Raw genomic sequence first — 18468 nt, 5'->3', positions numbered from 1 at the left:
CAAGTAGCATCCACGTCATGGCAACAACACGTGCAAAGGCCTTGTGGCAAAAAAGCGTGAAGCTCCTGTCCAGGAGTTCCAGGAAATGAAAGAAGCCCAGTTTGGTAGAAGTTCAGAGGGAGGAGGTGGGAGGTGAACTATGCTAAAAAAGATGAGGTTGAGAGATGGGGGGAGCGAGACCCTGCAAGTAGGTCCTACTAAGATTTGGGTCTTAATAATAATCAGAAGCCATTGGAGTGTTTTATGACATTGTGAGGACATGATCAGACCTCCTTTCAACTAGATACTACAATGTGGAGAACTGAATGGAGGAAAGTCAAAATGGAGGCAGAGAAATGAGTATTTCAGGCAAAAGATAATGGCAGCTTAGACTAGGGCAGAGGCTGTGGAGATGGAGAAAAGTGAACAGATTTGTGAGCTTTTTGGAAGGCAATATCAGTGGAACTTGGTGCTGGATCAAATATATGTTGCGGAAGAAGAAGGAAGTGTCTGGGATGATTTCTAAGTGTCCGGATGTAACAGGATGATGATAAGGCTTTTGTAGAGTAAGGGACGCTTAAAGAGAAACAGATTTGGGGAGAAAGATCTTGAACTGTTAGCAAGGATAGAACTACTACCTAACTTAAACTTGATTTAAATAGCACTCAATTATAATTAATAGGAATAGTAATAGTTCCCATTTACTAAGGATTTATCATGTGACAGAATCTATACAATGCACTGCACTTGATATTCATCAGTGCAGAAGACTATATATTCTCAAGAGCACTACAACAGTCTCTCTCGTCCCATGTGCTCTTCCACAATGTCACCCTGTCCCCGCTCCCATCAAGAGGTGGTGTCTATGTCCCCTGGGCAGGCTTGTAACTGCTCTAGCCAATAGAATATGTCAGAAGTGACACTATTTGATTTCTGAGGTTAAGTCATAAAAACCACACAGCTTCTGACAAGTTCTCTTGGGACACTCATTCTGGGAGAAGCCAGACCATGTAAGTGGTCCAACTATTCTGAGACCACCAAGCTGGGGAGGTCACATAGAGGCACTCAACTCAGTTGAGCTCCCAGCCAATAGTCAACGCCAACTTACCAGCCAGGTGAGTGCTCCACCTTGGAAATGCATTCTCCAACTCCACTCTGGTCACTGCAGCTGTTGCCATGAGAAGCAAACACAAACCATCCCATTAAGCCCTGCCCAGAAGAAAAAATAACTGAGTGAGCAAAATAACTGATTGCTGTTGATCTTTCATGGCACTGTTTTAGGGATGGTTTATTACATTCCTCCACCATTGTATAGGTGAAAAAATGAAGACTGACAGAGATTAATGTAACTTGCCCAGGATCACAGTGCTAGTGAGCACAGGAGCCAGAATTCAAGTGAAATCTCTCAGGCCCAAAACCTGTGCTATTTCTTAAATCTCATCACTGCCATCTTTTTGTCACATCCCAAAATTAAACTGCTATTTGTATTCTAAACCTTGCACCTTGTCCCAAAATACGTCTTCAAACCCTCACCTCAAACACATACATTTTGAAAGTTATCTATTCCGTTTAAAAACAGCAACCCACTAGTAAAATATGGACAATTGCAAGCACTTGAAAAGTTTTTTGTGTGTGTCTCTCATACCTCTTCCCAAGCAGTCGGGAATTGATATGAAATTAAAACAGACAACTTCCATTTTCTTTCCAGAGAGATTTATGACCACTGTCTACAGAATTTAAAGCCATAAAGTGAACTGTAAAACAAAATGTTTTAAAATAATATGTTTAAAGGAAAGCAATGTTATATACAATTAGGGTAAAAATGATCAGAAGTGATAGTTGCTGAGTAAAAGTAAAAAGAGAGAAATATGAGCTATAAGGGTAATAGCATTTCATGAAGCACTAATCCATCAGCAAGGAGCACAAATCAAGAGAATAATCAGGTATATTAATGACTTCAGAGTAACGTTCTCTTACTAATCAGACATCTTAACATGGAACTCCATCCCTTTGCCCCTGTCGTAGTCCAGGCCCTTAGGATTTCGTCCCTGTGGCCCTGCAGCCTCTCTCAGTTGGTTGTTCTGTCCTCTAGCCTCACCACGCGTTACACCAACATCCCACACTCCACCCCACCTCCTCCTCTCTTCCAAGGCACTCCTTCTGCTGGAAATGCCCACCCTCCGCCACTGGCAGGATAAAGCTTGCTCATGCTTGGAGTTTCCATCACATGCCAGCTCCTCAGAGATGCCTCCCCTGGGGTATTTTCCAATCTGAGATGGGGTATTTTCCTCAGAGTTCCCACTTAACAGCAAACTGAACTCTGCTGGCATCTAGTGGGTAGAGGCCAGGGATGCTGCTCAACATCCTGCAACTCACAGGACAGCCCACAACAGGGAATGATGGGGCCCAAATGTCTATAGCGTTGAGGTTGAGAAGGCCTGCACTATATAAACAAATAAATGAATAAGGTCATTTCAGGGACTGCTAAGGGCCCTGAAGAAAATAAATAGGAAAATGTGACAGAGCACTGGGGCGAGAGAGGAGAAAGGTCACTCTAGAGAGACAGTAAGTGCAGACCGGAGAAGCCGAGATTCCGACTCCCCCAGTCTAGTTCAAGTCCGTGGTGCAGCTGCTGCCTGTCTCGGTGTTGTTCACAGTAACACCTTCTGGTACTGAGTGCCTACCAGGCCCTGAGGACTGACCCAGAGACACACTCTATTCACGATCTCATCTCATTTAATCCAGCTCTTGATGTGAATTTCCTGTTTTCCTAAATTGAAATTAACTTGAGAACATGGCTTGTGATTGTATTTCTTGTAAAATGCCTAGCACAGCCATGCACATGAGTGAATGAGAGGGAATAAGTGATCTTTGCAGAGCATGAAAGAGAAACTCAGGAGCTGACCTCTGCCAGTATAAAGGTGACTTATGGTCATGTATTAGTTTATTGTGGCTGCTGTAACACAGTACCACAAACTGGGTGGCTCAAAGCAACAGAAATGCATTGTATCATAGTTCTGGAGGGCAGAAGTCCAAAAATCAAGGTGTCAGCAAGGCCACGCTCCCTCAGACACTCTGGATAGGATCCTTCCTTGCCTCTTCCTGGCTTCTGGTGGTGGCTGGCAATCCTCGGCGTTCCTTGGCTTGCACCTGCATTACTCCAACCTCTGCCTCTGTCGTCACAAGCCTTCTCCCTGGGTGTGTCTGTGTCTTCTTCTTATAAGGACACCTGTCGTATTGGATTAGGGTCCACCCTAATGACCTTAACTTAGTACATCTACAAAGACCCTATTCCCAAATAAGGTCACATTCACAGATACCCGGGGTTAGGGCTTCAACACATCTTTTGGTGGGACACAATTCAGCCCTTAAAAGGTAGAAATGGCAAGATGGAGAGAACGCTAACTTTTCTAGGCCTGTTCACCTGCAAGTGAGAGCCACACCAGCCAAGGCCCATCTAATAAAAATGGCTGTAAAGCACTTAATAAAATTAGATCCAGCTGTGGTAGGAAAACAGCACAAACGCTATGGTTTCTGTGGTCTTGACCCTGCCACCAGCTGGCCCAGGAAAAGGCCACACTTCCCTTGCCATTCTTCTCTCTGCTCTGGCACTGCAGGGCCTTGCAGTGACTGAGCACCTTCTCACACATCATCAGATACAAGCTGCCTGCTAACCTAGAAGGAGGCAGGAGCGGGACTGTCACCCCATCTCACAATGGCTCAGCTTCCTCACCTCAAGTGTTTATTGTAATACCAATCCTCACCTGCTGGGTTAGGAGCCCATGAAATAATATCTGTAAAAGTCTGAAACATAGTGAAGACTCAATAAATCCTTTGTAAATATATCAGTAAACTACCTGGCATGAGTGTAACTTAAGTTTCTCCTTCTGGACTCACAGTTTCCTCTAATTTTTAAATAAAATGACTGAAGTCCCCAACCTACATGTTTCTGCAGGAAAAGCAGGCCCCTCCTGATCACGTCTGTGAACTGGATTGGGGGAGAAGGAATTTCTTGTGTGTGTAGCCTCCTGGTTATGTCCTCTCACCTCCAAACCCAAATGCCTTCTCTCCAGTCCCGACGGCCTGTGTGGGCGTCTCATGTACACTCCTGATGGCTGACTCCTGTTCTTCCTCTACATCTTTTCACCCCAGGCACGAATGGAGCCGTCTCCCTTCTATTCCTCAAAGCACCCAAGCACAATGCTGCTCTGGGAGACGGGTTTCCTGAAGCTTTAGGAACATGGAAAGGAATTGCAACATGAGATAGAAAAGAAATTTGCTCTCAGACATCACTGATTCTAAAGTTCGTCAAGCTTTCCCACAGCATCTCTCTCCTGAGTATACACCTCCTCCCATATTGCTGGGACCTGCCTTCTCCCAACAGATCAGCTCTCCCATTACCTGCCCCCTACTCCAACAACCAAGTGCCAACTATCATCCTTACCCAGCTCACTGACTCCCACACTTAAAGTCTCTAAAATCCCCAGGAAGAACCTGAAAAATCCATTATTGTATTAGATAGGACAATTTCAGACCCTTTAATCAATCTCTCTATTCCAAAGTAGGCTCAGGGGTCTTATCTTTTATAGTCAAAAGGCTTTTATTCTTTTATTAAAGAATAAAAAAGCATGAATTCATGTTAAGTGAAATAAGCCAGAAAGAGAAAGACAAACACTGTATGATCTCACTTATATGTGGAATATAAACCAACACATGGACAGAGAAAACTGGACTGTGGTTACCAGGGACAGTGGGGGTGGGGAGTGGGCACAAGGGGTGAAGGGAGTCATATATATGGTGATGGACAAACAAAAATGCACAACCCAAAATTTCACAATGTTAGAAACCATTAAAACATCAATAAAAAAAAAAAAAGCATGAATTCTGCCACTGTCCCCTATACTCCCAGAAAGCAGAAATGACTGCAGCCTGATTTTATATAAGAATTCTTCTTTCACACCACAATGAGTAGGTTCTTAATGCATATCAGTTTCTCATGTACAGATTGGGAAACTAAGGCTGGGGAGTTTGGTTGATGTGCCAAAGAGCACAACAGTTTGTTCAACTGAACAAACATTAAGTATCAACCTATCTGGGGCAAAGCTCAGGTAAGTGGCTCATCTGGCTCAGAACCCAGTTCTGATGACTCAGCGCCGCTCCAGCTGTGTGTGCCTGGAAATGCCTAAAGGACACTCCCAACACAGCAAAGTGATCTCAGCATTTTAGGGAAATTGCTGTCCCAGCTAAATTTCTCATCCTGATCTTGATATGTTCATTCAGATGACAAACTCCCACCTTAGTCTCTCACACCAAGTTTTATCCTTCTTTGAACCTTCTTTGAACTGATCTTACTGCTCGTCATTGCACTGTATTCATCAGAGTTCTTAGATGACAGCAACAGAAACAGATACTGGCCACTTAGAAGGAAGAAGGATATATAAAAGGATAGCAACAGCTAACAGAATTTTAGGGAGTGCTGGAGAATATATGTCTATGTATACTTCCTAATCCAAGGAAGAAACGTACTTCAAATCTATACCCCAAAAAGTAGACTCTTAAGGAAACCTGGAGTTACCTGATCAATAGGGCACAGGATAGAATGGGGTAGGAAACAATACCAGAAGCCTGACGGTCTGGTGTGACAGTCCAAGCAAGAGATGATGAGAGTCTGAACTATGGCACATGTTATTGAGATAGAGTGAGCAGACAAATTCAAGAAACAGTTAGAAGGACAGAGTGACAATACCTGCAGACTTCTAAGATGAGGATGAGGAAGTAAAGCATTCTAAGGCCACTTCCTTGTTGCTACTTGGGTAATGGGATTGATGGTAGTGCCACTGACAGCAGTAGGGAATGCAACTGGAGAAGTGGGTATGGGATGGATGGCAGAGGGAGGGGGTGAGACCAGTCTGGGGCAGGCTGCGGTAGAGATAACTGTGGTACATCCCACTGAGTATGTCCATCAGGCAGATGGACTGAAGCTAAGGGGAGGTGTTGGGAAGGACACAGAGAATGGGTAACTAAGAACTTGCTGATGTTTGAAGTCAGTGGAACACATGAGACTGCCCAAGGAGAGATTGTAGAGAAGAAAAATGGATCAGCACCAGAACTGGGATGGCCAACTCATCCCAGTTTGCTTGGGATTTTCCAGGTTTTAGAACTAAAAGTCCCATGTCATAGAAAATTCCCCAGTCCCAGGCAAGTTAAAACCTACTGTGTAGGGAAAAAGAAACAACATAAGAGGGAGGTGATTTGCCCAGGGTCATCTCACCGGTCGGTTGCACACTATGGCTAGAACCTAGATTTCCTAACTCCCAGGTATTTTCTTCACCCTCTGCCAGACAAAAGCTAAATTGAATGAAATGAATAGGAGAGCAAAGTACTAGGGTCCAAATCCTAGATGCCTGACTCACTAGGTGTATGACTTTGGGTATACCAGTTGTTCTCTCTGAGCCTCACTTACCTTACCTAAAACACAAAGGAAATATATGTATACTCCCTAATCCCAGAAAGAAATGTAAATCAAAGAAAAACATAGAGGTGTTGAAAGATGGAGATCCTGCTGGCAAGCTGACAAGAGAAGGAAAGAACCATGGACAAATGGACTTCTCCCCTGATTTTGAAATCCAACCCCAAAGGTCCTGGATTTCTCATGGCCCAGCCTTCACACTGGTTTGAAAAGTTTAATCCTCACAAATTTGTTCTCACTACTCCTTTGAAAAATATGGTCCCACTACTAAACCTGTCAGGAGTAAAATATATTTCCCCCAGAAAATGCTAGTGGATTTATCACAACTGGGCCATTCATCTGTTAAAAAGCAGAACGGCATTTATTGCCAATTGCTCCCTTTATGGGAGAAAAGAAACAGGGAGCCTAATAAGCTTGGTTAATTTTTTTCTTTTATGGCTCCAGCAACTGCACTAAATATTCCGTCTGCTTTTCTTATGCAGTTTGGAGATGGCTCTGAACTTCAGAAGTGTTATGAGGAAGATTCCAGGAGGAGACGCTGGGTAGAAAGAGGCTCTGAGAACTGACGCCAGTAAATGTACCTGCTGGGGCTTCACATAAAACGTCCCTGCTGGGGCTTCAAATGATCACTGATCAATTTACAACATCAAGGATGTAAGTGAAAAAAATCCACCAGTTGATGGGCGAGTTATCTGTAGTGATTTGGCTGAAATGATTTTGAAATATACTGGGTTTTTAAGTCATGCAGAGAAGCAGAGTACGTTTCTGAAGGGAAGGGCTATGGAGTTAGACCCAGATCTGAGTCCTGACACTGGTTAACTGTGTGAACTTGGTTAACATCTAGGGACATCCAGAAAGCCTATTTAAAGAGCTCACCCCCCACCATCCCACAGCACTCACATATCCACCCAGATGCTCCTGCTAGTTTCATTCATCTCCGACTTAAGGAGTTTGAGAGCATCTGCTATAGATCACAGGGCTTTCTCTGGAGCACAACACTGCATGAAGAGCATCAAAGGCCTGGTTTCTCAATCCCAGCTCTACCATTGAAATGACCTTCCAGGCCAGCCCTGTTCAAAAGAACTTCCTGAGACGACAAGAATATTCTAATCTGCACAGTCCAACATGGTAGCCACTAGCCACATGTGGCTAGTGAGTACTTGAAATGTGGCTGGGGCAACCGGGGAACTGAATTTTTAAATGTATTTAATTATAACTAGTGTAAATGTAAATCTAAATAGCCACATGTGGCTAGTGGCTATCTATTGGACAGCTCAGATCTAGCCTGTTTGAGGTCCAGCTTTTTCATCTGTAAAATGGCATCTGTAAAATACATTCTAAGCAAGGTTGCTTTGAGGATCATATGTTGTAATGCATGGAACGCCCCCAGCACTGTACCCAGCAGGGAGTCAAGTCTTGGTAAGAAAATAAAATGGAATCCTCATGGATCTGTGTTCATTTGGCCCTAGAATCAGTACTTTGAGGCTTGATATTAACTGTCGGTGTCAGGTGGCATAAAGATTCTGACAGCAGTTGTCCTGAGGCCATGGGAAAGCAATCCATCTTTTAGAGAATTTTTCCATTGGTGGCCAAGAATGTTCTGCATGAGAAAGTCTATTAACTGCTTCATGTGTGTGAATATTTACAGGAAGTTAGAAAATGCTGACTTTGGGTAAGGCAAATGTCCCTCTGTGGAGTTTCATGGCTAATTAATGCTCTGTAATTTCATTGAGGGAATTTGTAGATAAAGGTTACTAACTAACTATACAAGTTCGTTTTTAAACATGCTCTCACAAACTGGAGGTTCTATTCAAGGTGTAGCACTGAGCTTCACAAAGGCTTAGACTCTCAGCCTCAGAAGAACCTTAAATATCATCTCATCCCAGCCCTCCTCCAATGCTTAAATCCTCCCAACACATTGGCTTCAGCTTGAACAACTCCTGTGATGGGGATCCTCCTGCATCCTAAGACAATCATCGCGTTCTTGGACGTGTGATGTTGTTAGAAAGAGCTTCCTATGGTGAGCAAAAGTCCAGAGAAGGAACACGGTGTTTTAGAAGAGTTTTGATCTCTGCCATTTTCAACTCTGTAAACCTCAGAATCTTCAGCCACAAAAGGGGGATAATATAAATGTAGTGTAGTGTTGTAGGGAAAACTAAGCTAGATTGAGATGCAATGTAGTATGTTCTATTCCATTCCCTTCCACGGGCTCTGCTTCCTCAGCTCTGGAGCTAAGCTGAAGATTGTTTTTCTCACAGTGTGTCTCCCCGCAGTAATAATAACAGACAACTACTGTTATAACATTATTTTTACTTACGTGCCATTGCCCTTCACTAGGTTCAGCAATCTTACTTCTTTGAACATATCTTATCTGTTAGAGTTTCAGGTGCTTTGTGGTCTTAACAATTCAACACGCATGGATTGATGTGCGGTGACTGGCTGATACCCAGAACTGCAATGTGAGTGACATCTAGAACTTGTCCATCATTCCAGCCTCACTTTCAGTGATGATGGTAGTGGTGGTGGTGGTGGTTGTCATATTACAAGTAATAGTGATAGTATTGATTTTTGAGGATGACTGTAAGTCAGGCACTATTTTACTTACTTAGCATAGATAATTGTATTTAATCTTCATAACAATATCATGAGTTATTATTAGGTGTATATTGTTATTGTTATCTACAGGTAAGAAAACAGAGCAAGACAAATTAAGTAATTTCCCCAAGAATATATAGGTGAAGCTGAAAATTAATCTGAACAAACCAATCCCAGACTCTGTGCTCCTTCCCACTGCCTAGTAGAGGTGTTAAGAGTGCAAACTGAATCCAACATGAAAGGTTCCTATCCCAAAAGCAGAGAGACTGGCAAGAGATTATTACATAGCAACAGTCCCAGTAAGAGGCAAAGAGACCTTGACCTGAAAGTGGAGAAAGAGGGGATCAGATGGATGGAAATATTTTTGGAAGATAGGATTCTCAGGACTTGGGGCTTGGTGGGATGGTAGATGGTAGAACCTTTCTCTAAGGCAGGGAATGGGAGAAAGATAGCAAGGCCAGCGTCCATTAGGGGTAAGAATAAGGTCCCTGCAAATTTGCAAAATGCTAGAAAATCAAGCCATTGGACAAGAGAACTCAAATGTTTTTAAAAAGAAAGGATACAAAACTAAACATACTCTTACCATACTATCCAGCAATTGTGCTCCTTAACATTTACCCAAAGGAGTTGAAAACTTATGTTCACACAAAAAACTGCACATGGAAGTTTATAGCAGCTTAATTCATAATTACCAAAACTTGGAAGCAATCAAGATGTCCTTCAGTAGGTGAATGGATAAATAAACTGTGGAACATTGAGACAATAAAATATTATTCAGTACTAAGAAGGAATGAGCTATCAAGCAGTGAAAAAGACATAGAGGAACCTTAAAATATATTATTAAGTGAACCTTAAATGTATATTAATGAAAAGGCTACATACTGTATGATTCCAACCATATGATATTCTAGGAAAGACAAAACTATGGAGACAATAAAAAGATCAGAGGTTGCAGGGTAGGGGGAGCAGTGGGGAGTGGAGGAAGAGATGAATAGGCAGAGCATAGAAAGTTTTTAGAGCAGTACCAAAAAAAGTACCATTCTGGTGAGTGATGTTGATAACGGGGCAGGCTATGCATGTATGGGATCAGGGGATATATGGGAAATCTGTGTACCTCTCTCAATTTTGTTGTAAACCTAAAACTGATCTAAAAAATTAAAATCTCTAAAAAATTTTTTTTAAAAAGAAAGAAAGGACAATCAGCTTCATAAAAATAAATTTGACCATTGGGAGCATCAGAATGAGCAATGCGGAGAACATTATTCCGAGACCTGGTTCCCAAGCTCCAACATCGTTAGCCGTTTTTCACCTTATAGCTTTCTCTCCACCATTTAAACATACTTATCTCCAAGACAAAGCTGCAACCTCTTCTACTGGTCCAGAGACCTCTTTTTTGATCTCCAAATCTGTCCCTGTCCTCTGCTCAGTTCTGCTTCAGACCTTAGCATCTGATTTGGATTTTTTGAAATCACGAGTACATGTGAAAATGTTCCAAATTTCTTAAGCGGGCAGAAGCAGCTGGCATTTATTGAGCATCTATTATGAGCCAGGCACTGCTCTTTGCACTTTGCATTTATTAACTAATTTACTTCCTGCATGACTCTGTGAGATGGGTGCTACTATCATCCCCATTTTACGGATGGGAAAACAGAAATTGAGTAACTTGCCAAGTAGTGAATAGTTAAGCCAGAATTTGAACCCCAGCAGCCTGATGCCAGAGCCTGTGATTTAAAACAATTCGTATATTTTTAGTTCAGTTCATCTAGGCTTTGTTGAGCCCCCAGGGTATGCCCTTCAATGTGTGAGGGGCTACATCTTGTACTTTAAATAAGACAAAGTGGCAAAGCATCATAGAAAATCAGAGTTCAGGTCAACTAATCCAGGTCCCAAATCAGACAGGGAAATCAGTACCCAAGGAGGGACAGTGAGTTATCTAAGGTCTCTTCATGATGATAAAGCCCAGTTCAAACCTTGGTCTCTCATTTCACTGCTCCTTCAATGATACAATGCAGTACATGAAAATACTTTGAAATAAAATCTGCACTACAAGATTATGACATATTTATTATTGTTAACATCATTCTGCTCCCACCAAGTAGAATGTCTTTCACAAAATAGGCAGTCGGCAGACATGTTTAGGCTATAAAAAGTGGACCTAGGACTATAATTTAAAATTCAAGGTCTTAGGTAAGAAAGACCTTTACGGAAATATAGAGAAAGGCATGTTTGCAGGGCCAACATTCCATTAGTACTTCAAATCATTAATCATACTTTGTACTTCAAGTCAACCCAATGCCTTTGCCTGTAAACTTCTAACAGATTGGAAACAGGTGACCCAGTTCCTGGACTCTCCTTCAGTAGTGAAGCACTTGGAAACAACTGCAGGGGTTTAGCAACTAAGGTCCAAGTTAATAAGGGCTTGGACTGCCTATGAAACTGCATTGTGGAATAGGCTGATGCATGGTAAGAGCTCATTGCTCAGATTGAAGACGACCACTTTATTGAGCAGGAAACTAAGGCTCTTCAGGGGCTGTGTGCACGGTGGCTGAACTAAGGATTGTTGGAAGTGGAAAGCAAACTCACATCTTACAACTCCAAAGTTTTAGAGCATTAATCAAATATCTTCATCCTAAAGATATAATTCCATTATGGAGGTAAAATAATCAATAGCTAATTGAAACTCATGTGTATTGAGCAACTACCTTTTGTCCAGAAGTAAACTGGGTATCTTGCAATTTCATAGGAAATACTTGACACGATTTCAGCCCCTAAGAGTCTATATATCACCAATTAGTATTAGAAATGTTTTGAAGAAATCTCTAAGGATCCTTTCAATGCTTGCATAATTCTGCTTAATCCTAAAGCCATATATCAGAGTGGCTAAGAGCATGGACTCGGGAGCCAGATTTTTGGGGTTCAAATCCTGTCTCTGAAACTTACTAGCTATAACACTAGCTAGCTTGACCTTGGGCAAGTTGCTGAATCTCTCTGAGCCTCAGTCCCCCCTCTGTAAAATAGGATGATATTAATACCTACCTTATAGAATTGTTGTAAAGATTAAATGAATTTGTATCTGTTAAGCCCTATGTTCATGGTTGGGCATGTAGTAAGCACCTTGTCAGTATTCATTATGTCTCTATAGATTGGAAAACTAAGGCTGACAAGTATTGATGTGCCTGGAGGCAGTGCAGGTAACAATGGCAGTGAAAGTCAGAAGCTGAAGGCCTGTTGCTGTGATAACACACCAGGTGTGATGCTTCTTCCTTCAACCCCTTCAGGATTGCAAAAGCAATCCTCAACCTACCCTGCCAGTACTGAAAATGGGCAGTTCTACTCAAGCTGCCTGGTGTAGGTAGTTGTTTGGATGTAATAATCTGTTTTTAATCTTGTGTGTAAATGAATACAGAAGTTAGTCAGTGGGTGCATATTAATCTAAAATAAATGAATACATTTGAATTAATCATATCTTCAGCCTATGTAAATTGATGATTTATAATGATATTAGCACAAATTGCAACGATAAATCATTTTAAAATTAGATCCAGTGCTCCTCAAGGCTGCAAGGACTCTGGAGATTTGAACATAACTTGAGACGACTTTAAAATATAGATTGGCCTGGCTGTATCTTGGGCGCGGGAGCAGGGTACAGGAAGACCAGAGGGCAATGTTGAACCACGTCCCACAAAAAGATGATGATAAAGGGACCTTCAAGGTCACAAAAATAAGAAAAGAGCAAGAGCAAGTCAATGAAACAGACACATTCTGCATTTCACAGTTTATTTTCTGGCTTGGGACAGGAGACCTTGAGACCTCAATTCAATTCAATGCAACCGGGAAGAATTAAACTGAGGCAGCTTGATGAAGAGGAAGGGCTTCCCCTGGAACCTCCACTTGTTGGTGATCTTGGGCAAACTAACTTTGCTGAGTCTGGCAGTTTCATCTGAAAAATGGGCTGTTATTATCCCATCTTTAAAGTACTGTCATGAGAATTAAATAATTTTGGAAGTAAAGTGAAAATCCCAGTTGGTGAAGAACAGAGTAGCAATTAAAAGAATGGAGTCAGGTACAAATCCTGGCATTGCCACTTGCTACCTGTGAGACTTTGGGAAAATTACACACATACAGTTATAGAATCGGGATAATATTAAGGCGAATCTCTTAAGATTGGTATGAGAATTAAATGCAAACATGCAGTTCCTATAACTAAGGAGATACTTGGCAAATGTTAGCTATTAGTATAAATGAGTGTCATTGATGTTACCATGATTCCTGGGTGGTGAAATTGTGAAACTGGCTTAAGAAGAAAGAAAGGAGAGACAGGAAGAACTATGGTGAATATACCAATGGAAGAGAGACTATGTGGCCAGAGAATCAGGAAGAGGAGGAAGAGAATAACTGTGCAGGGAGACAAATAAATGGCACCTAGACGCCAACTCCTTTCCTTCATGCAAGAAAGACTTTGCTAACCACATACTGCATCTTCCCTGCTAACCCTAGCCTTAACCTGATCGTTTCTTTCATATGTACAAGGTTAGAGAACTGCTTGCAGAGAGGATTACCTGAAGGTAAGAAATTGAGCATTACTTTGCAAGATAAAGAAGGGGTCAGGTTTGCTCTGGGTTTCCTCTCTTGAGAACTGGCCCTATGTAAAAAATGATTATGGTCTGTGATGAGCCTCAAGATTAGGTAAGCAAATTTCCCCTGGTGTCCAAGGCTATGATTCTTACCTGTAACTGTTTAGAAATAAAAGTACCAATGCCTTGGGATCCAATCAGAATTTTTGAACCATCTGGATGATGGTATCATTTTGGCACCTTAAGAAGGAAATCCCAAGATGGTTGTAGAACACTGTTCCATAACTATCATGGATGGGAGAGGAGAATGGATAAAAGAATAACCATGGCAAGAAATCATCATTAACTACAAGTTTGTGACCCACAAACTTGGTACTGTGGCCATTCTCCAAAGGGCTTGGGATGAAAATGAGGTAACCACTTTTTATAGACTGAATGTTTGTGTCTCCCCAAAATTCATGTTTGAGGTCCTAACCCCCAATATGATGGTATTTGGAGATAGGGTCTTTGGGAGTTAATTAGGTTTAGATGGGGTCATGAGGGTGGGGCCCTCATAATGGGATTAGTATCCTATTAAGAAAAGGAAGTTAGGAATGCCCTCATAAGAAGTGTCTTCCAGAGTTCTCTCTCCACCATGTGAGGACACAATGAGAAAGTCATTGACTGCAAGCTTGGAAGACCCTCACCAGGAACTGAATCAGCCAGCACCTTGATCTTGGACTTTCCAGCCTCTAGAACCATGAGAAATAAATGTCTGTTGTCAAAGCCACTCTGTCTATGGTATCTTGTTAGAGCAGCCTGAGCAGACTTATTCTGTGATTAACACTTGCCAGAGTTGGAAAAGAAACTTGCCAAGGATGACGAACATGATACCTCCTCTTTAAATAAGAATTATTCTCTTATGTGTGTAAGTGCAACCTGCATGCATACACACACACATGTGCACACACACACACATAGAAGATACAAATAAATTTGACCAGAACCTGCAAAATCACAACACTAACTAAACATTTTTTCATTCTCCCTAAAAATCTTACCTTCTCAAGGGCCGGACTTGTGGCATAGTGGTTAAGATTGTGTGCTCTGCTTTGGTGGCCCAGAGTTCGCAGTTTCAGATCCTGGGCACAGACCTACACACCGCACATCAAGCCATGCTGTGGCAGCATCCCATGTACAAAATGGAGGAAGATGGGTACAGATGTTAGTTCAAGGACAATCTTCCTCAGCAAAAAGAGGAAGATTGGCAACAGATGTTAGCTCAGGGCTAATCTTCCTCACCAAAAAAAAAAAAAAAACTTACCTTGTGAATTATCTTACAACTTATGATAAACAAAAATAAAATGTTGTCCTCTAGCCAAAAATAAAACCTCTGTCTCCCTGGTGGTTAATTGACAGCCACCTCAACTACCACCAAATTGTTCCCCATCATCACCTTTTGCATAACTGCTATAACTTCTAGACGTTGGTTTGAAATCAGCAAACCATCACTAAATAAACTATTTTTAAAATAGTTTAAGGGATGATTTAAGAGACACCAGAATCTTCAAAGGCACGCAGCAGATCTGTTCAACGATACCCTCCCTAGAGAAACACTCCCACATCGGTCCAAGGAGGCATGCACAGGATGCTTATTACATCAACATTTGAAACAATAGCTAAAGTTGGGAAGCAACTTCCATGTCCATCAGTAGTGGAATGGATAAGCAGAAGTGTTTTGCCTTGTTTTGTTTTTAATGAAGTAACTATAAGTATTAGATCTCCAAAAAGTATTAACTGAAAAAAAACAAAACTTCAGATAGATACACAAATTTTCATGTCAAATAAAACAAACGTAAGATAACACTTTGTATTGCCTATAGAGACTATACATATATAAATGCATAAAAAAGGATTAGAAAAATTGTATAAGAGTTTTATTATAATGGATATAAATCAGGACCAGGCAAATGAGGAGACACAAGGCAAATTCTGAGACAGTTCTTAATGCAAAGCTTCCCTGCTCTCTCTGTGGAATCAGGACATGTCACCCCTCTGACACATCAATGTTTTCACCAACCAGAAAGCTCTACTAATCTCAATGTTCAGAGTTTCTATCGGGAGTTAATTGCGTAAGCAGGATTGATTGAATCATTGGCCACATGATTGAACTCAACCTCCAGCCTCCTCTTCCATCCCCAGACGTGGAGAGATCCAGCTGATGTCAAGTAGCTCAAAGTCCCAACCCTCCTAATCACATGGTTTGTCTTTCCAACATGATCAGCCCCCATTCTGAGTCAACTCATTAGCATAAATTCAGATATGATCTGAGGGGCTCATGAATGACAAAGGCACTTCTATTACTAAGGATATTCCAAAGATTTAGAGTCTCCTTCCAGAAACTAGAACAAAGGCCACTTTCTTTATTGTACAATACCAGTCCTCTGGTGATGAGCACAACTGCACCTAACTCATTTCAGACTGGTGGATCTAAAAAGTGTCAGTAATGTCAAAGAGGCATATCCTACAAAATTTGGGATCATGTGTTACAAAAAAAAGTTACACATTAGACATGACTACAGAGGAGCTGCTCTGCAATGCCAGTGTACATATTAGAAAATCAATTTTTCTCTCATAAGTGCAAATTTTTCTTTCTCTCTCTCGTTATTACTCATTGTTGTAATTACATTTTGATTAACTATAAGTTGATTCTGCAATCTTTCTTAGTAATCCAAGCTAATGCAAAAAAAAAAAGCTGCCTTATATCTGCCCCCAAGTTTCTCCTGTAGCAATGCTAATACTATGAAAACTAGCAGAGTGGAGAAGAGCTCTAGTTATCAGTCAGATAGATCTGGATTCAAATCCCAGTTCTGCATCAAACTCTCTGATTTAATGTGGTTCCTCATTTCTCTTACCTCCCCACCATGTGCATGTTCTCACGATGATGATCAAGATGCAAGAGATTTGGAACTAGCACACTGTCATTTTCACCCCATTATATTAGTCAAAGCAAGTCATATGATTGAATCTAGACGCAGAGTGGAAGGCACTAAAAAGTTACCTGGAAAGGATATCAATACAGGAAAGGAGAAGAATTGGGGCTATTTTGGAATCTATCACAATAACCAACACTTTCTGAAGACTTATACTATACTAAGATACTTGCTAAGTAGTTTACATGTGTTAATGTACAACAATGTTATCAGTATTTTGCAAATCAAGAAACGTTGCTTACACAGCTTAAGTAACTTGCTGAAGGTCACACAGCTACTGAGAGGAAGAATTTGAGTTTGAACCCAAAACTGTCTGACTTCAGACCCTAAGTTCTTGACCCAAGGCCCTTATCAACCCCATATATGTCGATGAAGCTGGAAAGGTAGGTAGAAACCACAATCATGTGGTGTTGGAGTGCCCAACTGCTGTGTTGTGACATAATTCTCCTTGGGGTAGAGTGTCACATTTCCCTCATTATTTGGTCTATTTATCCAAACTGCCTGGCTTTGAATTCCAATTCTACAACTTATTAAATGTGGTTAATTTGGATGAGTTACCCGACCATTCTGTCTTAATTTCCTCATCTGTAAAAGGGGAATAAAATTAAAATATCCATGTTAGAGGAGCATTGTATAAATTAAATGATGGAATAATTAATAATTATTTATAACAAGACTATCTAACATTTGTATAGGGCTTACTATGTGCCAGGCACTATTCCAATTACATTTCATAAATTATCTCATTTAATCCTCACAAGGACCTGTAAGGGGTAGTACTATTTTTCTTCTTAGTATATCTTCAAGAAGACTGAGATATGAATATTTTAGGCAACTTTCTGTGGGTCACAGAGCTAATAAATGGCAGAAGTGGGATCCTAACTGGGTAATTTCCTTCTTGATATCTACTTTCAAACCAAGAATAATCTGAGTGCCACAACAGTAATAATTTTTTTATTGTGGTTGATGTATTATTTCAGAAAAAGTACACAGGGATTATGCCCAAACTGAAGTTCTATCATTGGGCTCATTAACCTCCTATCTGTGAAAGGACAACCTAATGGCCTGAAAAGAGTCAGATAATGGAACCGAAGGACTCCCATTTCTTAAAGACGACAGCTGAAACACTAGGGCTGCAGGGCTCCCACCAGGCTGTTCCTCTCATTGCAGATTAAAAACAAATAACTCTCAAGAGACCCACTTGTGAGGCCCTAAACTGGATCTTCGGGCAGGGAGCTGAGGAGGCACTTAACACATAAAGTCAGGACCCTGAAGTGTTTGCTGCTTCTATGAAGATTGATCTGAGTGGCTCCAAATAAATAAAAATGAGCTGGAGAAGAAAGAGTCCTCAGCTGCGAGGCCTGAGACATTGGGTGTGAGCACACCCCCCCCAAACACACACACACACACACACGTACAGTCACCTAGGGCTACATTATGGCTTAGATTCCTGTCTTCCCCAAAGTCAAGCCCTGTCCTTTCTGGTGCTTTTTTTAAATGGAGATTGGTGAATCACAATAATACTGCTTCCATTCCACCGCATCATCAGAACTGTATAATACAACTGGGGACAACGATGCACAGAAAGATCAACTAGCTCGCCCAAGGTCATATTGCTGGATGTATTGGAACGAATGTCCATCTCACATTTTTCTCCATCTCTCACCTCTGCCCTTACAGCTACAACAGTGTTTGGGAAGAGCTTGCCTCAGTAAGCGTGATCATCTCTACCCAACTGTGAACCAGAACCCCTCTGAACTCTTCCCATCATCTCTCTCCTGTCAAGAAAAAGAAAAAAGTGAGTATGAGGGTAAGATGATAAGAGAACTAGATTTAGAAATACAAAAAAAACCTGTCCTCTTTTTAGTTTCTGTCACTG

The 18468-nt window shown here is 41.3% G+C and overlaps 1 long non-coding RNA gene across 1 annotated transcript in view; it reads right to left on the bottom strand.

Moving 5' to 3' along the window:
- LOC131409479 (uncharacterized) overlaps positions 1 to 1403 on the bottom strand; it is a 282348-nt gene extending 280945 nt beyond the window's left edge. Inside the window, exon 1 of the long non-coding RNA XR_009220933.1 lies at positions 1088 to 1403. This is a non-coding gene — a long non-coding RNA (uncharacterized LOC131409479). The remainder of the gene's footprint in view (positions 1 to 1087) is intronic.
- Positions 1404 to 18468: the final 17065 nt, after the last annotated feature.

This window comes from Diceros bicornis, chromosome 8 (assembly GCF_020826845.1).
Source record: "Diceros bicornis minor isolate mBicDic1 chromosome 8, mDicBic1.mat.cur, whole genome shotgun sequence".
Taxonomy (NCBI): Eukaryota; Metazoa; Chordata; class Mammalia; order Perissodactyla; family Rhinocerotidae; genus Diceros; species Diceros bicornis.
Note: the sequence above shows the minus strand (reverse complement) of the source record. Positions and strands in the feature narration are given on the sequence as shown.